This window comes from Physeter macrocephalus, chromosome 18 (genome assembly GCF_002837175.3).
Source record: "Physeter macrocephalus isolate SW-GA chromosome 18, ASM283717v5, whole genome shotgun sequence".
Lineage (NCBI taxonomy): Eukaryota > Metazoa > Chordata > Mammalia > Artiodactyla > Physeteridae > Physeter > Physeter macrocephalus.
In genome coordinates this window covers 32,861,543-32,885,075 of record NC_041231.1, presented here as the reverse complement: position 1 = coordinate 32,885,075, position 23,533 = coordinate 32,861,543, and the positions used below count along the sequence as shown (strand labels likewise).

Sequence of the window (23,533 nt, the reverse complement as noted above, 5' to 3'; positions counted from 1 at the left end):
ATAGGAATAATGTTAATTTGTTACGTCATTGGTAAAAAGCAAGTCCATTTACATCCTTGTCTTGATCCATCAGACTTCATTAATACAGAAAGAGTAGCCACCAAGCAGGTTTGACTTCTTGACCAGCTGAGGACATCAGCTAGTAAAGCTTAAGCTCTCTCCCATGTCATATGACATGCATCTGTATCCCAGCACCACCACTTGCCAGCTGGGTGTCCTTAAGCACATACTTAACCTCTCTGTGTTTCAGTTTTCTCATCTGTAAACAGGGATAATAAGAGTATCTACCCCCTGGAGTTGCTGTGAGGATGAAATGAGAGAATCCCCACAAAGGTCTTAGTTTAGTGCCTGGCCCATAGTAACCTGATAAAAAATAAGGTCTCTTCTAACTAGGTCTCTTCTAACTAATATATCTCTTCCGTGTGTGGAGATACAGCATGGACCTGGAACATTAGATTCTTCTCTTTTTTTACTTTTAGCAAAATAAATTTTATTTATTATAAGGTAAAATATATAATAGCTTAAATCAAATGGCAACACATAGACTTTAGGAAAAAAAAATCTCTTGCCTCATTTCTTCCTACTTTCCACTTGTCATCCCCAGAAGTATCTATGTTCCACTGTTTTAGTTGTCCTCTATTTTTCCATTTCTCCACTGTAGCTATATTGCATTTTTTCCCAGTTTTATTGAGAATTGACATACATCACTGTATAAATTTAAGGTGTACAGCATGATGGTTTGATTTACATATATTGTGAAATGATTACCATAAATAGGTTAACATCCATCATCTCATAAAGATACAATAAAAAGAAAAAACAAATTTCTCCTTGTGATGAGAACTGTTAGTATCTACTCTTTTAACAACTTTTCCATATATCATACAGCTGTGCTAACTATAATCATCATGTTGTACATTACAACCCTAATACTTATTTATCATATAATTGAAGTCTGTACCTTTTGATAACCACAAATCTGATCTTTTCCTATGAGTTTGGTGTAGGTTTGCGGCGGGGGTGGGGAATGCTTTTTTTTTTTTTTTTTTTACACATTCCACATATAAGTGACATCATATAGTACTTATCTTTCTCTGTCTGACTTATTTCACTTGGCATGCCTTCAAGGTCCATCCATGTTGTCACAAATGGTAGAATTTCCTCATTTTTTATGGCTGAATAATATTCCATTGTATGTATAAATACCAAAATTTCTTTAACCACTCATCCATCAATGGACACTTAAGTCTTGGCTATTATAAATAACGCTGCTATGAAAACAGGGATGCAGATATCTTTTCCAATTAGTGTTTTTGTTTCCTATATATATACATGGAACATTTGATGTTAAAGAGACTCCAGCATCCCTGGTGGTGCAGTGGTTGAGAATCTGCCTGTTAATGCAGGGGACACGTGTTCAAGCCCTGGTGTGGGAAGATCCCACATGACGCGGAGCAACTAGGCCTGTGAGCCACAACTACTGAGCCTGTGTGTCTGGAGCTTGTGCTCCACAACAAGAGAGGCCGTGATAGCGAGAGGCCCACGCACCACAATGAAGAGTGGCCCCCGCTTGCCACAACTAGAGAAAGCCCTCGCACAGAAACAAAGACCCAACACAGCCAAAATAAATAAAATAAATTAATAAACTCCTACCCCCAACATCTAAAACAAAAACAAAAAGAGACTCCAGCATCCAGGTTTAAGAACTCATGTTGGATACAGATATTTGACTTTCAATTATAGATTTGACATTATTTATTTACTGTTCCCTATGATAAATGAGATGCTTAGGGAAAATGTTGGGTCTTTTAGACAACTGGGAAATCTGCTTCAGCATGTGTATTAGAGATGGTAACTGCCCCCAGTCACCTTGTTTTATCTAGTTCTTTACTTTATTTAAGGTATTGTCACTAATTAAAAAAAGAAAAAACGATAGCTAAAATCATTGCTAGTGTGTATTTGGTGCTTATTATATACCAGGAAGCACCCCATGTACTTTCATGTATTATCTCATTTAATCCTCACAATTAACCAGTGAGGTAGATTCTCTTATTATCTCCATTTTTTAGAAAAGGAAACTGAATCACAAAGAGACAGAAAAGTACTGAGTCAAGATATAAACATAATATATAACAGTAACAAAATAATAACATAATAATAACAAAATGGCAGCATCATTAAATCCCTGTGATGTGTCAAACAGCACTTGATGCTTTCCAAACATCATCTCTTGTGCTTACAACAACCTTCTACTACTCCCATTTAGTGGATGAGAAAACTGAGTACTTAAGTAAATTAGCTAAGGCAAGATATAGGTCTGTTTGGCCCTGAAGCCTGCCTCGCCAGGCAAATGCCCTTGTGCAGAGGGTAAGGGGAAAGGCTTATCAGATCCCTGAAGCTCTCCACTTGGTCATAGCATGTTGGAGAGCACATGACTTCAGAATTATCAGATCCAAGTCCCTCACTTGACAGATGTTGAAAGGGAGGCCCAGAGAGAAGACAGGACATTCATAAGGCAGTGAAAGAGCCAGAACTAAAACCCAGGTCTCTCGACTCCCAGGGCTGCGTTCTTGTGGTGACATGGTGAGGCCCTCTCACACTGAGTCAGCCATCTCAGATGCTGAAAAAAGGAAGGGAGAGTCTGACAGCTACAGGGTGATGGTGCCAGCCCGTCATCTCTCCCTCTGCTCGCTCCTGACCCTGGGGAATGCTGTACATGCTTCCAGGCACATTCAGAACTGGGAAGAATAGAGAAGCTTGGGGGAAAGAATCCACAGCAAAGGCAGAAAGCACCCAGTGCCCTTTCATAATCTACCCAGAGGCAATTTCCAATATGATTCTCCTAAAATAGATGGAGATCAATGGAGAAGGAGGTTGGCTCAGACACATGTGGGTCACTTTTATAGACACAAAACACAACAGAGCCCAGGTCTTTGAATCAGCAAATCCCTTGAATCTTTTCTGACTAAATGCACATCTTTCCTAGTTTGTGTACTGGATAAAAATAAACTGTCATATAGAGAAATCTTAAAAATAGAGTTTAGGAGATATTGAATTAAAATTCATTGAGTATTATGTAATCCTTGAAATACAACAGTTGTTTGCTTTGATTTCTAAGCTTTCCTTTGATGACAAATATTGATATTTATCATTTTTCTGATGTTGGACTAATGAGAATCTTAAGTGTTTATGAGAGGCATTTAAATATTCCAGTATGATAGATGTGTTTGTTTTCTGACTTATATTCCTTTGTATTTAACATCAACGAGCGTTTACTTTTTTGTGCCGAATCCTGGGTTGTTGTTCACCAATGTTTTCAGAAAACTTCATATGGCCAGAACTGCTAGCCTCTACATTTATTTCATGGCCAAATATGAGATTTCCCCAAATAACACAATACTATGAGAAAGATCTAGCTGTGATCTTCAAACTGAAAACTGGCACACGTATAACTACTTGCCAGCAAGTAGACAGAGCAACATAACAGGTTTAATGACACTGACCACAGGTAATATTTATTGAGCACTGACCACTCATCAGGCACTGTGCAAGGCATGCTTTACATCAACAGTCTCACTGAATCCTCACAATAACTCTGAGAGTTAAGTAGTATTATCATCTTTGTTTTACAGAAAAACAAGATGCAGAGAGGTTGAGTACTTTGCTCAAGATTACACGGCTAATGAGAAGCAAAGCCAGCAGTCAGTGCTCAGAGCCAGACAGCAGGCTCCTCTCTATACTCCCTCCCTATGAGCCCCTTCTTGACTCCCCAGCATTTGAAACTTCCTATTAGCTATATAACATTAATGACCCATCTGCATGGAGCAGCAGCCTCAGGATGACCCAGATTTTCAGGCCTTGATGGCAATGAGGAGACAAAACTCATTCTGTCTATCACAGGCCTGGGGATAGGACAAATAAGGTCCCTGCCTTTGGGGAGCAAACTTTCTCGAGAGGGAAAATAGACAATATTAATGCAATAAACAAGGCATTATCTCCAAGAAACAGAGGAAATGGGTTGCTGTACATGTTCAGAGAAATGGTCAGAGGGCTGAGGTCTGCGATCTTCTGTAGATTTCACTTACCTATACTCCCCATGCAACCAGGACTTGGCTAACCAAGGAAGTAATAGAGGATGGCCTAGAAGTAGTGTGGTAAAGTGCAAGGTGTTGTGCAAAGTGCAACACCGAATTCTAAGTAAGGGATCTGACGTGGACCACTTACCCCACACAGGGACCACATGCTCGGGAGACAGCATGAGCAAAATCGCCACCATTCCTGCCTTCACAGAGCTTATAGTTGAGAGGGAAGAGAGGCATTGACCAAAAAACAGAGATGAAATAAAAGCTATAAAAAAGTATGAGGATATTTCTCCAAAGAAGACAATACAGATGGCCAACAGGTACATGAAAAGATGCTCCACACTGCTAATTATCAATGTTAGAGAAAATGCAAATCAAATCTGTAATGAGGTATCACCTCACATCAGTCAGAATGGCCATATCATCAAAAAGTCTACAAACAAACGCTAGAGAGGGTGTAGAGAAAAGGGAACCCGCTTGCGCTGTTGGTGGGAATGTAAATTGGTACAGCCACTATGGAGAACAGTATGGAGGTTCCTTAAAAAACTAAAAATAGTCACCATATGATACAGCAATCCCACTCCTGGGCATATACCTGGACAAACATATCATTCAAAAAGATACAAGCACCTCTATATTCATAGCAGCACTATTCACAATAGCCAGGACATGGAAACAACCTAAATGTCCACTGACAGATAAATGGTTAAAGAAAGTATGACCCATATACAACAGAATATTATTCAGCCATAAGAAAGAATGAAATAATGCCACTTGCAGCAATATGGATGGAACCAGAGATTATCATACTAAGTGAAGTAAATCAGAAAAAGAAAGCCAAATACCATATGATATCACTTACATGTGGAATCTAAAATATGACACAAATGAAATTCTATGAAATAGAAACAGACTCACAGACACAGAGAACAGTCCTGTGGTTGCCAAGGGGGAAGTGGGCGTGGGAGAGGGAAGGATTGGGAGTTTGGGCTTAGCAGATGCAAACTAGTATACATAGAATGGATAAACAACAAGGTCCTACTGTATAACACAGGGAAAACTATGTTCAGTATTCTGTGATAGACCATAATGGAAAAGGATATTAAAAAAAGAAGGTATATATATGTATAACTGAATCACTCTGCTGTATAGCAGAAATTAACACAACATTGTAAATCAACTATATTTCAATTAAAAAAAAAACAGAATGGCAACATAGTAGAAGCCACAAAGAACTAGAACCTTGCTATTCCAAGTATGACCCATCTTCCACATCTGCATCACCTGGGAGCTAGCCAGAAATGCAGAAGCTTCTGGTCAAACCACCCTTGCATATAATTCCAGCCAGGCCCCGACCCATAAGAGCTGGACCCAGCTGTTTCATCTGCACTAGGAAGCCAAATGCAGCTAATTCTTCTGGGCCAGGGAGACGTTGATCTGTTGCCTTGTGGAAGTTCAAGAGACTAGAGGAAGCTTTCTGTCCTGGATAGAGGGGCCAAGAGAGGTCCTCGGCTGTAGATTTATCTGTGGCCACTGGCTGCTGAAGCTTCCTGTCCTTGCTTTTACCCCCTCAGCCGGTAGAACCCAGCAACTGGGATTTCAAACTGCAGTGGCCACCTGTTGCTTTTGTATCCCCAGTATCACTTCCCCACTTATGAAGGTATCGGCACCTCCCATTAATCAGGCCTCTCTGTGTACAGAGCCATGTAAGCTGTGTCCAGCACAACACCAGAGGGAACCATTCACATACATATTTGTGAAACAAAAAATAAAAACCTTCCCTTTCCCTCCACCCAACCATCTTCTTCTTGTTATACCTCTTCCATACCCTCCACATTTGTCGCACGTGCATTTTTCCCTGATCTGCGGATCACGACCTCTTCCCTCACTAGGCTCACTCCTGGGAGAGGCTGGACAGAGACTGCCAGTGCTTCAGGGTTGAGAAAAACAACCTTATTCCAGCAGGTTCCTCTGCCTGTCCTCAGGGCTCCATGCACATACACAGACTCCAGCTTCTAGGTATCACTCAGGCATCTCCTGGCACAACCAAGCAAGTACTGTCCTGCAGTAAATGTGGAGACAGCAGTGAGGTTTTTTTAAATTTTTTCAAAACTGAATACATGCAAAGGAGCCTTCAAGTCCTGAAAAAAAATTAAAAAAATCGGGCTTCCCTGGTGGCACAGTGGTTGGGAGTCCGACTGCCGATGCAGGGAACATGGGTTCGTGCCCCGGTCTGGGAGGATCCCACGTGCCGCGTAGCGGCTGGGCCCGTGAGCCATGGCCGCTGAGCCTGCGCGTCCGGAGCCTGTGCTCCGCAATGGGAGAGGCCACAACAGTGAGAGGCCAGCGTACCGCAAAAATAAATAAATAAATAAATAAATTAATTAATTAAAAAAATAAAAATTTTGTCCATATCACATACTACAAACTTCAGTGATTAAATGACTGTAGACCATACTCTCCTCCAGCCTATGCTCAACTAAAATACGCATGCATTAAACCCCATGAGGAAGCACTGATACTTCCACATTACCTATGATGGGTTTTAGCTGCAATAGCTGTGAGCCTGAGAAACTGCAAAATACATTGAATTTTCATGGAAACCTGATTGTTAATAAAAAGAGGTAAATCCATAATGAGGAACACTAATAAACATATAAAAAGATTCAGAAAGAGTCTTCAAGTTCCAGAATACTGTCAACGAGCGCCTTTTGTGAACCTCTTAACCAGTTTCTCAATTTTTTTTTCTATGCCTACTTATTTATCATTACAAGAAAACCTTGGCATACATGCAAATTCCCCCAAAATATGTAATTTTTAAACTGTATTAAACCCGCCAGCAAAAACACTTTTCCCAGTCTTTCTCTTTTTCTCTCTATTAAATCAACACAGTAGAAAAATAAAACTACTACAGTGTGAAATGACCTTCTAGTGAGCAGAGAAGCTTAGGAAATGCTGAAAAAGGAAATTGAGGTATAGGGTAATATAAATTCAGGCCAAGAATCCTCCTGAAAACTGGATATAAAGTTCTAAATATAAATTTTCAAGGGTGTGGCCAAGATGGCAGAGTAGGAAGACCTGAACTCATCTCCTCCTACAGACACATCAAAATTACAACTACTTACGGAGCAACTCCTTATGAGAACAACCTGAAGACTAGCAAGAAAGATTTTCCACAACTAAGGATATAAGAAGGAGTGACAACGAGAGGGTAGGAGGGGTGGAGGTGGAGATGCAGTCCCATCCAGACCCACACTCCTGGGTGGGCAACCCACAAATGGGAGGATAATCACAATTGTAGAGGTTCTCTTCAAGGAGCGACCTAGAGATTATCATACTAAGTGAAGTCAGTCAGTAAGTGAAGTAAGTCATATGATATCACTTATATGGGGAATCTAAATAATGATACAAATAAACTTATTTATAGAACAAATACAGACTCACAGACATAGAGAACAAACTTATGCTTACCAAAGGGAAGAGGTGGGGGGAAGGGATGAATTAGGAGTTTGGGATTAATAGTACACACTACTATATATAAAATAGATAAACAACAAGGTCCTACTGTATAGCACAGTGAACTACATTCAATATCTTGTAATAACCTGTAATGGAAAAGAATCTGAATATAAATATATGTGTGTGTGTGTATATATATATATACATATATATATATAACTCAATCACTTTGCTGTACAGCTGAATGACACAAAATTGTAAATCAACTATAGTTCAATTTTTTTTTTTTTTTTGGCTGTGTCGGGTCTTAGCTGTAGCATGCAGTATCTTCATTTGAGGCATGCGAGATCTTTCGTTACAGTGTGCGCGCGAGCTTCTCTCTAGTTGTGGCGCGCAGTTTCCAGAGCACGTGGGCTCTGTAGTTTGCGGCACACAGGCTTTCTAGTTGAGGCATGCATGCTCAGTAGTTGTGGCGCCTAGGCTTAGTTGTCCTGCAGCATGTGGGATCTTAGTTCCCCAACCAGGGATTGAACCCGAATCCCATGCATTGTAAGGCAGATTCTTTACCACTGGACCACCAGGGAAGTACCCCTGACCAGGGATTGAACACAGGCCACCGCAGTGAAAGCACTGAGTTCTAACCACTGGGATGCCAGGGAATTCCCAACTATACTTCAATTTAAAAAAAGATACTAGGGAGCTAATTTGCCTGCTACAGCAATAATTATCCCCAAGTTTAACACCATTATTTCAAGCACCCAACACAATGTCTGACACATAATATGTACTCAGTAAACACTTATCAGTGATTGAATTAATTTTTTAAAAATGTATTTATTTATTTTTGGCTGTGTTGGATCTTCGTTTCTGTGCGAGGGCTTTCTCTAGTTGCGGTGAGCAGGGACCACTCTTCATCATGGTGCGCGGGCCTCTCACTATTGCGGCCTCTCTTGTTGCAGAGCACAGGCTCCAGATGTGCAGGCTCAGTAGCTGTGGCTCACGGGCCCAGTTGCTCTGCGGCATGTGGGATCTTCCCAGACCAGGGCTTGAACCTGTGTCCCCTGCATTGGCAGGCAGATTCTCAACCACTGCACCACCAGGGAAGCCCTGAATTAATTTTAAAAAAGGAATTTTACAGATAGGCAAAAGCTAAAAGAGTTCACCACCACTAAACAAGCTTCTCTAGGTGGAAAAGAAAAGACTACAACTAGAAATATGAAAATAATGAAAAGGAAAATCTCATTGGTGAAGTTACAGTAAAGGTAGTAAGTAGATCAACCACTTACAAAGCCAGTATGAAGGTTAAAAGACAAAAGTAGTTAAATCATCTATTTCCACAATAAGTAGTTAAGGGATACACAAAACAAAAAGATGTAAAATATGATGTCAAAACATTAAATGAAAAATCTCACATAAGCAATCTAACTTAAAGGAACTAGAAAAAGAACAAACAAAACCCAAAGTTAGTAGAAGAAAAATAATAAAGATCAGAGCGAAAGATAAATGAAATAGAGCCTTTATAAGTACTACAATAGAAAAGATCAATGAAACTGAGAGCTGATTCTTTGAAAAGATAAACAAACTTGATAAACTTTTAGCCAGACTCATCAAGAAAAAAAGAGAGAAGCCCAAATAAATAAAATCAGTTACAGCCAACACCACAGAAATACAAAGGATAAGAGATTGTTATGGGGACTTCCCTGGTGGTCCAGTGGTTAAGAATCCACCTTCCAATGCAGGGGCACAGGTTTGATCCCTAGTCAGGGAACTAAGATCCAATATGTCACGGGACAACTAAGCCCACATGCTCTAGACCCTGCACACTGCAACTACTGAGCCCACATGCCCTGGAAGCCCATGTGCCACAGCTGGGGAGAAGCTCACACACTGCAACAAAGAGCCCATGCACCGCAACAAAAGATCTTACATGCTGCAACAAAGACCCCACATGCCACAACTAAGACCTGATGAAGCCAAATAAATAAATAAATATTTTTTTAAAAAAGAGATTACTATGAACAATTATACACTAATAAAATGGGCAAGAAGTGGAAAAATTCCTAGAAAATTCCTAGAAAAATATAATCTCCCAAGACTAAATCAGGGAAAAATAGAAAATATGAACACACCAATTATTGAATGTAATTTTTAAAAAACTACCAACAAACAAAAGTCCAAGACCAGACAGCTTCAAGTTGAATTCTACCAAACATTTAAAGAAGAGTTAACACCAAACCTTCTCAAACTATTCCAAAATTGAAGAGGATAGAACACTTCCGAACCCACTCTATAAGACCAGCATCACCCTTGATACCAAAATCAAAGACACCACACAAAAAAAGAAAATTACAGGCCAATACCACCGATGAACATAGATGCAAAAATTCTCAACAAAATATTAGCAAATCAAATTCAACAATATATTAAAAGGATCATACACCATGATCAAGAAGGATTTATCCCAGGGATGCAGGGATAGCTTACCATCCACAATTCAATCAATGTGATACACCATATTAACAAATTGAAGAATAAAAGTCATATGATTATCACAAGTTTGTGAAAAAGCTTTTGACAAAATTCAACATCCATTTATGGCCAAAATTCTCAACAAAATAAGAATAGAGGGAACATACCTCAACATAATAAAAGCCACATATGACAAACCTACAGCCAACATCATACTCAGTGGTGAAAAGCTGAAAGCATTTCCTCCAAAATCAGGAACATGACAAGGATATCCACTCTCACCAGTTTTATTCAACAAATTATTGGAAGTCCTAGCCAGAACAATAAGACAATATAAATAAATAAATAAATAAATAAATGGAATCTAATTGGAAAGCAATAAATAAAACTGTCACTGTTTGCAGATTTCATTATATTTATGTATATAAAATATATATAATACCTAATTATATATGTGTGTGTGTGTGTGTATGTATATTTCTTTTTTTCTTTTTTTTGGTAAGCATGTATATTCCTAAAGAGCCCACCAAAAACTATTAGAACTGAAAAATGAATTCGGTAAAGCTGCAGGATTAATTAATACAAAATTAATACATGGAAATCTGCTGTGTTTCTATACACTAACAGTGAAGTATCAGACAAGTTAAGAAAACAATCCCATTTATAATTTCATCAAAAAGCATAAAACACCTAGGAATAAATCTAACCAAGGAAGTAAAAGACTTAGAAAATTATAAGACACTGATGAAAGAAATTGAAGATGACACAAACAAATGGAAAGATATACCACGCTTATGGATTGGAAGAATTAATATCATTAAAATCACCATAGTACCCAAGGCAAATCTACAGATTCAATGCAATCTCTATCAACTGGAACAAATAATTCTAAAACATGTAAGGAAATACAAAAGACCCTGAATAGCCAAAATGATCTTTAGAAAGAAGAACAAATCACACTCCCTGATTTCAAACTATACTAGAAAGCTACAGTAATCAAAACAGTATGGTAGTAGCACAAAAACAGACACATAGATCAATGGAACAGAATAGAGAGCTCAGAAATAAACCCACACACTTATGGTCAGTTAATCTACAACAAAGAAGGCAAGAATATACAATGGAGAAAAGATAGTCTCTTCAGCAAGTGGTGTTGGGAAAACTGGACAGCTACATGCAATAGAATCAGACTGAACTACTTTCTCATACCATATAGAAAAGTAAACTCAAAATGGATTACAGACTTTAATGTAAGATTTGAAACCATAAAAATCCTGGAAGAAAACAGAGGCAGTACACTCTTCGACATTGGTCTTAGAAATATTTTTTTAGATGTCTCCTCAGGCAAGGGAAACAAACAAAAAAAATAAACAAATAGGACTACCTCAATCTAAAAATCTTTTGCACAGTGAAGGAAACTATCAACAACATGAAAAGGCAGCCTACTGAATGGGAGAAGATATTTACAAACAATATATCTGATAAGGGGTTAATGTCCCAAATACACAAAGAATTTATACAACTCAACATCAAAAAAACAACAACAACAACAACCCATTAACAAATGGACAGAGGACCTGAATTGACGTTTTTCCAAAGAAGGCATACAGATGGCCAAGAGACACATGAAAAGACACTCAACATCACTAATCATCAGGGAAATGCATATAAAAACAACATGAGATACCACCTCACACCTGTCAGAATGGCTATCATCACAAAGACATCAAATAACAAGTGTTGGAGAGGATGAGGAGAAAAGGGAACCCTCATGCACTGTCAGTGGTATTGTAAATTGGTGCAGCCACTATGGAAACAGTATGGAGGTTCCTCAAAACATTAAAAAATAGAACTGCCTTATGATCCAGCAATTTCACTTCTGGGAATTTACCCCCAAAAAAAAAAAAACACAAATTTGAAAAGATATATGTACTCCAGTGTTCATTGCAACATTATTTACAGTATGGAAGCAACCTACGTGTCCACTGATAGATGAATGGATAAAGAAGATGTGATACACACACACACACACACCAGAATATTACTCAGCCATAAAAAAATGAAATCTTGCCATTTTCAACAATATGGGTGCATCTAGAAGGTATGCTAAGTGAAATAAGGCAGAGAAAGATAAATCCCGCATTATCTCACTTATATGTGGAATAGAAAAAACAAAACAAGCAAGCAAAAAAAACAAAACAAAAAAACAGACTCATAGATACAGAGAACAAATATGTGGTTGCCAGAAGGCAGATGGGTGAGGGGGTCAGCAAAATAGGTGAACGGGATTAAAAGGTACAAACCTCCAGCCATATAAGAAATAAGTCACAAGGATGTAATAAACAGCATAAGGCATATGGTCAATAATATTGCAATAACTTTGTATGCGGATAGATGGTTACTCGACTTATCTTGGTGATCATTTCATAATGTATGAAAATATCAAGTTATTATGTAGTACACCTGAAACTATCATAATAGTGTATGTCAACTATATTTCAATAAAAAATAGAAATTAATTTCACGAAGAAAAAATATATATATTCAGATACAAATATAAGAATACACATTTTCTATGGAGGAAAAAACTTTTAAAGGAAAGGGGTCCTATATATTATGGATAATCCAGAAAATTAAAGGCATTTAATCAAATTAACTTAATCGTTCCACCCTAAAATGGTAGATGGAAGTAATTTTAAAGAAAAAAAAGAAAGAAACCCATCTTTATAATTGGCAGCCTCTCTGGAAGTGGTTCCTTTTAAACTACTGAATTAGAATGTAAGAATGTTACTAGTAAAAATGGGTTGTATTTTATCTGAACAATAGTTTAAGCCTTTTCAATAACATGGCCACAGCTCATGAAAATATGTAACTCAGTTTCTTTTGAACATGGTTTTCATGGGTTAATAACTTTTTTTTAGCTCTGAGGAATGGAACAAACTAAATACCAGAAAGAGAAAAGCAGTCTGAAACTCAACATTAAGGAGAATCCTGACTAGGGTAAGCACAGCTAGACATAAAAAGGGTTAGAATGGGGGTGTCCTAGTGAGTAATCTCAAAGGTAACCCAGGGCACAACCCACAGTTAGTTCATCAGATTCCAAGAGAGATTTGTGACTAGGCTTATTATCTCTTTCACTCCCAAAGACTTCAGCTACTTTCCAGATATTTCATTCCCCACCCAGGCCCTCAGACTGTACTTGATTTATTTTGTGATGTTATGTTTTTTAAAATCAGTGGTTCTCAATCCTAGATGCACTTCATTATAACCTGGGAAACTTAAAAAAGAAATTATCAATGCCTGCCTCCCCTCCCGCACTCTGATTTAATTTATCTGGATGGGACCAGCCCCAGGTGATTCTAACTTGCAACAAAGGGTTGAGAATCACTGGTTGGAGAACAATCCAAACAGGTTAAAATTATGTAAAGAAGGAGGCACTATAATTGGGCTAAATAAATTTACAAGGCTAGGCAAGGTGCCTCAAGTTCCTGCAATCAGATATAAGATGGTACTTTCAGGATCCCAGATTTTTTTCCATCACATTGAGAGACTCAATTGCTGAGAGAAATCTATTTGCCCATAATGTTCAAATTTTTACAAAGTTCAGCACTTCACCTGTGAGACAGAGCAAAAACAGTAGAATTAAAGGTAATCTATTCCACCTAGTATTCAAAATGTGATAAACAAGAAAACGTGATAAACAAGGAAATGTGGAGCAGCGTGCATAATATTATGATTTTTACTAATAACCATAAGAGTAAAATCAAAGCTACCATTGACTGAGTGCCAATTACTGTATTAAGCACAGTAACCCTTTCCAAGGGTGACCTTATTGAAAATGTAAAACATGATTAAAGCAATAGAAATTATTACCCCCGCCCTTTCACAGATAATAAGGAAATTGAGGCTCAAAGAGATTACCTCACTTTCCCCAGAGTCACACAGCAAATAAGTGGAAAAACCAAGATTAGAATCCAGGTCTTCTGCTCTCTAGAGTCCATTCTCTTAATCACCATTATCTCTGACCTAGAACACTGAAGAGTCTCCTAAGTACTTGCTACTCAAAGTATAGTCCATAGACCAGAAGCAACAGCCTGCTGGTGCTGGCCCGTTCCAGACCTGCTGGTCCATTCCAGATCTGCTGAATCTGACTCCACATTTTAATATCAGCGGGAGATTCATATGCACATTAAAGTTAAAGAAACGCAGGACTATCTGGTTTTCCCACATTATTACCTCTCACAAATTCATCATCCATATTGCATCCAAAGTCTTTAAAAAACAAATCCAGTAATTTTATTTCTCCACTTAAGACTTTTAAATGGTTTCACAAATACCCTTGGAATAAAGTCCAAAATTCTTTTACAGTACAGATAACTGGACTCTGCATAATATCACCCATGCCTGCCTCTGCAGCCTCATCTCTCCCACCTCCTCCTTTCAGTGATTTGTATACCCCAAGCACAAAGACTTTTCTGCTCATCAAATCCCAACACACTCTACCTTCCTTGCTTCTTTCCTTCAGGTTCTTCCCTGCTTAGAATATACCACAACCCACCACCATGACCATCTCCATGTCAGCCACATTCAAGGCTGTATCTCCACTGCATAACAGTGCAGTGCCTGGCACAGAGCTAGGAGCAGGATAAATGTGCTCAAAAAATACGTGCTTAAGACAACTCGACTGAGGGCCTCAACTGTTTCCTTCGTTCATCTGCTCTTTGCTCTTGCTATGATCCTCATTTCATTTCTCCTTTCCTGTCCCTGGCATCACCCCTCTTCTGTAACTCACCTGTCTATCAGTAACCTCATGGCTACTGAAGTTGTCACCTTTAGAAAGAAGCACTGCTGTGTCCCCATAGCCACTGCCCCGGGATTACCCACCAGCTGATGACAACTGCTTCACTTTAACCCTGAGGCTCCTGGGATAGGCCCAGTCCTTTCCAGAAGTGGACAGAAGGCCCTACTGACTGCTTTTCAACCCAAGATTTAATATATAGATGAAACCAGAGATCAGGGACCTCTCAGCAGTCAATGCAGAGCCAAAAGCTTCACTATCTCTCTGCCTACACTAGACAGTTTCACTGAGCAGACAAGATGGATTATCAAGAGTTGCAGGTAACTTCATAGTTTATATGTGATGGCCAAGCTTGCTACTCTAAGAAAACAAATGACAGACCCTTTTATAAAACAGATATCTGCCTCCAGTTTAAATCCTGAGTAAATATATTTTCATATACACGTTTACATTAATAATGACAAAAATAAGATCTATTCATCTATTAAATGCAAGCTATTGAGCACCTGACATGCTCAAAGCTTTAAACACACTATCTTATTTAATCTTTATCATCACTTTATGCAGTAGAATGCTTATTATCCTTGCTTTACAGAAGAGGAAACCAAGGGCTTAGTAACATGCCTAACAGGCAGGGCTGGGATTTCAGTCATAGGCCTTCAGACTACCACTCTCTATTGCTTCTCTATGTTTTGCTATTTGGATCACTTTCTCATCTTAGAAGTCACAGACCTGGACATTCCCAAAGCAACAGTCCCTCAGAGGATGACCTCAAAAGCTGAGATTTTTCTCTGCAATGTAGACAGTGAAAGTAACCTGCTACAGCTTGTATTTCAAAGCTGCCTTTCTGCATTAAAAGAGAAAACTGAGATTCAGGGGGAATATGTGGGAATAGAGCTCAAAGGTGCTTATGAATGCAATTCCACAAATACTTTTTCCATGTCTACTAGTGGTCAGGCACTTTGCTGGAAGCTGACTGATCAGACTGTCGTTTAGGAGAGTGCTGGTGGGACAGAGGGTGACCAGGAGAACATCTCCCATAGTGACTATCTCAGGAACGTTTAGCCAGTAATTTATAAAACTGCTACTGTATTATTTAATTATGTAGAAATCATCTTTCACACACAAGAGGTGAGAGTAATCTGCTTTATTATCTGTGAATACATAATTGAAAGGGCCAACGTGTCTTCTAAAACAAAAGTTTTATATAATTCAAACAACTCATGTGTTCATTTATGTTACCCTATATTAGAGGGTTAGATTTTAACATATGTGAATGCAAACACAATGTCAGATTTTGTTCTCGTGTCTTACAGGACAAAAGAGAAAAGAGTATTGGGAGCCAAGACAAGACTAATTCCCAGAATACAAATGGAACATATTGAAGCTGCATGTACATTAAAAGAAAGATAGCTGCATGTACACAGGAACATTTCCTAAAACATTCCACCAAACATGTACAGGAATAAGGCAAGGACAAGGATACTAAGTAAAAGAAAGCATGAGCCTAAAAGGTCACGTACAGGACTATGAGGCCTCCAGAACCCTGCCTCCTTGGAGAAACAGAATGCTTCTGACACAAGGGCATGAAATGAAGGCTGTGAATCATGTTGTACCTCAATTCCCTAATTTTTAAAATGAAAAACTTGGATTAGATGATTTATAAGGTCCTTCTAGCCCTAACCCATTAGCTACTTTTCATCCATGAGGCCCTGTACCTAAAGAGAGATGAGCTATATGTTCAGAAAACATTTGTTGAATTCATGAAATATTACCTTACCAATAATAAGAAAAGAGACTTTACAACAATTGGTCCTGGTCTGTGGTCTAGAAAGAACTAATTAGGAGAGAAACCATTATCTAAACAGCTTCACATATGGCGTCCCTGCTAGCTGTCTGCTGGTAGAATGAAAATAACCCTGGACTTGGAAACAAGACATTTGGGTCTAGTCTCATCCCTGACACAGACCAGCTGTGTGACCTTGGGCAAACTGCTTCACCACCTGCACCAGTTTCCTCATCTCTAAAATAAAGGTATTATAAAACACTATATAGCTAACATTTGTGGAACCTCTACTATATGCCAGGAACTGTTCCAAGATCTTTGCCTTAGATTTAAATGATCTCAAAGGTTTTTGCAGCACTATCGTTTAGTGTTTAACTACAAAGGCAACATGGTATAGTGGAAAGATTCCAAATTCTGCACTCAGAAAGCTCGGGCTCCCTCCACCTCCGTAAGATGGAGTCTTTTTCTAAGCAGAGTCTGTCAAGCAAACTGGGTTACAATCTCGGTAGTTCTATTCACTAGCTTAGTTAACTTCGACACGTTGCTTAACTTTCCTATTTCCTAGCCTTAGTTTTCTAATACGGAAAATGCATATGAAAATGGCTATTTCTCTCATATAGCTCTTGAGAGGATTAAACTATAACTAAATGTAATATCTATTTATTTATAAAACATATATTACATTTTATTACTAGGTGTGTGACCGTGTACAAATCGTCTTCTCAAGTTTTTTTCTTATCTACAAATGGGAGATACGGTATTATTACGAGAGTGTGAACATGCTCTGTAAACTGCTGAGTATAAGCACTGTTTGAAAGCATGCATAATTCCTTTCTAAGATACTTAGAAAAGCGTATACAATAACCCCCCACGTAGTACTTGGAAGAGCGTATACAATCAAAGACAACAAAAACACATTTTTACTAAACATATTTCACTACACCCGGCTCGCAGCTAGTGGACGCAGGGCAGGCAGCCAAGAACGCAGGGCCACATGGAAGTTGTAGTTCCGAGTCAAGGGGCTGCTCCAAAGAACTGCTGGAAGTGAGACTTCAACTCCCAGGAGACACCTCGCCAAGCCAAATGATACGCTGGGAGGTGGAGTACCAGCCCTCCGGGAAACTAGAGGAGGGACTACAACTCCCAGAAGCCTCCGCTGCCCGGGCCAACGGCGGTAAGAGGGAGGCAGAAAATGGAGAGTTCAGGTACAGGACCTTAACAGGTGCGAGTCAGGGCCGCTTTCGGTAGTCCCGGGCCCAGCAAGGGTCAGAGCCTTTCTAACATGACCACAGGCTGTATTCTATGCTGATCCCAAGCACAGTTCTGAGAGACGCACAATAATAAAGGAGTAAGTTTGCATGTGGCAAACTTTCACAAGCAAGACTTCATCTAGATTTCAGCTCCTGGTAGCTCCTTGGGCCACTCAGGCAGGGAGCGTTAAGTTCTTTTTTTCCCGGTAAGCACTGTGAGTGGCTGGTCATACAGCAGAGGCAGAATTTGATCCTAGAGAGGTAGCTGCAAATCCAGCTCCAGTTCCACTAACCGGCCTTTTCCCCCCACATGAACACACCTTAAAAATCCTCGCATGTTTTCATATAAAAACTACATCAAGCCATAAAATAGATGTAAGGAAGTCCAACAGAGTACTGATTTCTCCCACCATAATGAATTATTTTGGGGTCTTTTAAATACCAAATGTAAAATTCTCTCCCAAAATATTGCCTTCCCCGTGTCCTGCTTAGCTCCTCTCCTGGACACTTGTTCAAACCCTCCTCCCTCCCCCTGGGGAGCCCAGAGCTGGATGTTTAACACACATCTGTTGGGGCAGAGAGTCCTGCTACTTGACAGTAAAACTGAAAAAAATCCAAAAGCGGCCAGTGCCAACCACACCACCAGAGCTAGGAGCTGGGGCGTCCCTGGAACCGCTGGCATGCCCCCATGCCTCAGTTTACCCACTTACAAAATGCGGCGGAGGAGGGGCGGGTTAGGGCCGGTGCTCAGGAACTGGCCGTGAGAAGGTTCGGTGAGGTGGGAGGGTCCTCCCGACAGACCCCCCACTACCTCCCAACGAGCTGCGTGGACCCAGTCAGTCCCCGCTCCACTGGACCGCCGGAGTAATGACCAGACGCGCGCGGAAACCCGGATCTGCGCCACAGAAACACTGTTCGACTTGGGCTTGCTCCCACCCCTACCTTCCAAGATCTTGGCAGCTGGGAAGTGAAAGGCAGAGGGAGGGAGCGCGGGGTAGAAGCAGCTCCTGGGCGTGTGCCCACGGGAGTGGCTGCCTGAGGGACCCGGGGGCAGAGAGCAAAAAGTCCCTCCACTAGCCGGAGCGGAGCAAGGACTACAACTCCCAGACGGCGCCGCGGCGGGGAAAGGGACCCAACATGGCTGTTCGTTTGGGGACAGACGCGCGGGCCAATAGGCGCAGAGCACGTGACTATACCGGACCAATCAAAAGCCATAATGACAAAAATCCCTGTTTAGGGGGCGGGAAACACTGTCGCTCTCTGGAAAGAAGCTGAGGTGAGAATCCCCTCAGAAAGGGATTTCGTCATAATCCACACAATCTTTGTTTTTTACCAAATGTAAAAAGTAACATGATTATTTAGGCTGTGCTGCATTTTTGCTTCCTTCTTTCCTTCCAGACGCGCTCAACTTACCTACCCCTCACTGTTCCTCACTGTCTGAATTTCCTTTCGCTTCGTTTCCTCACTCTGGATCTTTTTTGATCCTAAAGCCTTGCTTTCTTTTGTTTCTCTCAGCACGCGGGCTGTCAGGCCTTACTTGAACCGGTGTATGACTGCATTCCGCCTTCCCGGGGATCCTAACTAAAATTGAACCACAGACTCCCCTGTCCATTCCTTTCTTCTTTTTTGTGTGTTATTTTTCTCCTTAACTCTTTTTTTTTTTTTTTTTTTTTTTTTTGTGGTACGCGGGCCTCTCACTGTTGTGGCCTCTCCCGTTGCGGAGCACAGGCTCCGGACGCGCAAGCTCAGCGGCCATGGCCCACGGGCCTAGCCGCGGGCGGCATGTGGGATCTTCCCGGACCGGGCCACGAGCCCGTGTCCCCTGCATCGACAGGCGGACTCAACCACTGCGCCACCAGGGAAGCCCCTCCTTAGCTCTTGTCCTTAACCAAGCATTGTATATAATTTATCTTTTTTATCATCTTGCCCCTTAGAATGAAAGATCTGTTGTAGACATGGGTTTTTTTTTCTGGTCATTGCAGTGTTTCTAGCACCTAAAAGTATAAATAGTATCTATAATATATATAGTATAATATTTTATATTATAAATTTTAATTTAAATGTATTATATATAATCCATATATTTATATACCAAAGACAACAAAAACACATTTTTACTAAACATATTTCACTACACCCGGCTCGCAGCTAGTGGACGCAGGGCAGGCAGCCAAGAACGCAGGGCCACATGGAAGTTGTAGTTCCGAGTCAAGGGGCTGCTCCAAAGAACTGCTGGAAGTGAGACTTCAACTCCCAGGAGACACCTCGCCAAGCCAAATGATACGCTGGGAGGTGGAGTACCAGCCCTCCGGGAAACTAGAGGAGGGACTACAACTCCCAGAAGCCTCCGCTGCCCGGGCCAACGGCGGTAAGAGGGAGGCAGAAAATGGAGAGTTCAGGTACAGGACCTTAACAGGTGCGAGTCAGGGCCGCTTTCGGTAGTCCCGGGCCCAGCAAGGGTCAGAGCCTTTCTAACATGACCACAGGCTGTATTCTATGCTGATCCCAAGCACAGTTCTGAGAGACGCACAATAATAAAGGAGTAAGTTTGCATGTGGCAAACTTTCACAAGCAAGACTTCATCTAGATTTCAGCTCCTGGTAGCTCCTTGGGCCACTCAGGCAGGGAGCGTTAAGTTCTTTTTTTCCCGGTAAGCACTGTGAGTGGCTGGTCATACAGCAGAGGCAGAATTTGATCCTAGAGAGGTAGCTGCAAATCCAGCTCCAGTTCCACTAACCGGCCTTTTCCCCCCACATGAACACACCTTAAAAATCCTCGCATGTTTTCATATAAAAACTACATCAAGCCATAAAATAGATGTAAGGAAGTCCAACAGAGTACTGATTTCTCCCACCATAATGAATTATTTTGGGGTCTTTTAAATACCAAATGTAAAATTCTCTCCCAAAATATTGCCTTCCCCATGTCCTGCTTAGCTCCTCTCCTGGACACTTGTTCAAACCCTCCTCCCTCCCCCTGGGGAGCCCAGAGCTGGATGTTTAACACACATCTGTTGGGGCAGAGAGTCCTGCTACTTGACAGTAAAACTGAAAAAAATCCAAAAGCGGCCAGTGCCAACCACACCACCAGAGCTAGGAGCTGGGGCGTCCCTGGAACCGCTGGCATGCCCCCATGCCTCAGTTTACCCACTTACAAAATGCGGCGGAGGAGGGGCGGGTTAGGGCCGGTGCTCAGGAACTGGCCGTGAGAAGGTTCGGTGAGGTGGGAGGGTCCTCCCGACAGACCCCCCACTACCTCCCAACGAGCTGCGTGGACCCAGTCAGTCCCCGCTCCACTGGACCGCCGGAGTAATGACCAGACGCGCGCGGAAACCCGGATCTGCGCCACAGAAACACTGTTCGACTTGGGCTTGCTCCCACCCCTACCTTCCAAGATCTTGGCAGCTGGGTAGTGAAAGGCAGAGGGAGGGAGCGCGGGGTAGAAGCAGCTCCTGGGCGTGTGCCCACGGGAGTGGCTGCCTGAGGGACCCGGGGGCAGAGAGCAAAAAGTCCCTCCACTAGCCGGAGCGGAGCAAGGACTACAACTCCCAGACGGCGCCGCGGCGGGGAAAGGGACCCAACATGGCTGTTCGTTTGGGGACAGACGCGCGGGCCAATAGGCGCAGAGCACGTGACTATACCGGACCAATCAAAAGCCATAATGACAAAAATCCCTGTTTAGGGGGCGGGAAACACTGTCGCTCTCTGGAAAGAAGCTGAGGTGAGAATCCCCTCAGAAAGGGATTTCGTCATAATCCACACAATCTTTGTTTTTTACCAAATGTAAAAAGTAACATGATTATTTAGGCTGTGCTGCATTTTTGCTTCCTTCTTTCCTTCCAGACGCGCTCAACTTACCTACCCCTCACTGTTCCTCACTGTCTGAATTTCCTTTCGCTTCGTTTCCTCACTCTGGATCTTTTTTGATCCTAAAGCCTTGCTTTCTTTTGTTTCTCTCAGCACGCGGGCTGTCAGGCCTTACTTGAACCGGTGTATGACTGCATTCCGCCTTCCCGGGGATCCTAACTAAAATTGAACCACAGACTCCCCTGTCCATTCCTTCGTTGCGGGGCACAGGCTCCGGACGCCAGGCCCAGGCGCCATGGGTCAAGGGCCCTGCCGCTCCGCGGCATGTGGGATCTTCCCGGACCGGGCCACGAGCCCGTGTCCCCTGCATCGACAGGCGGACTCAACCACTGCGCCACCAGGGAAGCCCCTCCTTAGCTCTTGTCCTTAACCAAGCATTGTATATAATTTATCTTTTTTATCATCTTGCCCCTTAGAATGAAAGATCTGTTGTAGACATGGGTTTTTTTTTCTGGTCATTGCAGTGTTTCTAGCACCTAAAAGTATAAATAGTATCTATAATATATATAGTATAATATTTTATATTATAAATTTTAATTTAAATGTATTATATATAATCCATATATTTATATACTATAAAATTTCTCTTATAATATTTTATATAGTATATATGTACACCCATACTATATGTATTACATATAGTGTATGTGTATATATATATATACATATATATATATAAAATAGGCACTCAGTAAATGTATTTCGAGTAATTAAATGAATTATTCTCGTCTCCCTTTCTTTGGTGCAGATCAATTCACTTCATCTCTGACCACCGTGGGGCCCTTGTGCTTGCTCCCTTTTTAAATTCAAAATCATTCAGTATATTCTGCCCAGTGCCATGTAGGTGCTGGAGAAATTGAAACATTCTCAGTTCCTAACCTCAAGATGCTCCTGGTCTAGTGGAGGATGAGAAGCAAACATAATTTTGCAATAAATGCAACTGAAAATTGCAGAACAGCTAAATAATTTCACAAAGGCATACAGCTCATAAACAGGGACTAGAATCCTGGCCTTCAGACTCGTTACTACACCGTGCTGCTTCTTACAGCTACCTCTCTTCTTCAAGATTGCCTCCTTCCCTTTTCTTTCCTCCCAATCCTAGTGCCAAGGAAAAAGAGACATTTGCCAGTCATCTTTTACATTTAAAAGGGAGAAACAAAGAGCAATTACACTTGGACAAACACTTAGATATGTCCCTTCTTTCCCTGACACCATTTCCTTTTGTTTTCTTTTTTTTTCTCTCACTTTTTTCTTTGGCCTGCTTCATTACATGCAGGTGATTACACCAAGTCTTAGATCTCACATCCTTTCTGATGTTTGAACCCCACAGATCGTAGTGAGGTGTCCTACAAAATGTCCTGGTGTGAAGTACTGATGTCTTAGGAAGCTTGACTCAGAGAATGTCACAGTGGATTATGGTCAGTTTCCAGATCATCACACAGACACCGTGGCCACATAAAATAATAGAGAATTGTGAATAACTAGGTGAAATTGAAAACAATTGCAGTTAAAACAGCAGAAATGTGATCAATATGTGTACAGACGAATTTCATGCACAGGGATTAAAACCCCTGTCCAGGCTTCCTACCCTAATCTTCTGTTAATTTGGGGTGGTTTCCTATACTACAGCAGTTCTTTCTAGCTTTTATGAGAAAAAGCAGTCCCAGCTTTTCTCAGGCTGATTGGCATGAGAGGTTTCAACACAAATGTCAGCAGCCAGACTAAATGTGGAAGAAATTACTGAACCATATGAAACTGGAAAGCTCAACAACTAGATTCTTCTTCTGAGAAAGTATCAGCCTATAATCATTACATCTCCTACT

General features: G+C 41.1%; 1 protein-coding gene across 20 annotated transcripts in view; it reads right to left on the bottom strand.

Moving 5' to 3' along the window:
• FHIT (fragile histidine triad diadenosine triphosphatase) overlaps nucleotides 1–18,915 on the bottom strand; it is a 1,537,641-nt gene extending 1,518,726 nt beyond the window's left edge. For 7 of the 20 annotated variants that reach the window (XM_028478554.1, XM_028478557.2, XM_055080202.1 and 4 more), the window contains exon 1: nucleotides 18,555–18,765. The gene's annotated coding sequence lies outside the window, so the exon portion shown is untranslated. The other 13 variants (XM_028478568.2, XM_028478564.2, XM_028478566.2 and 10 more) reach the window with 5 other exon arrangements.
• Nucleotides 18,916–23,533: the final 4,618 nt, after the last annotated feature.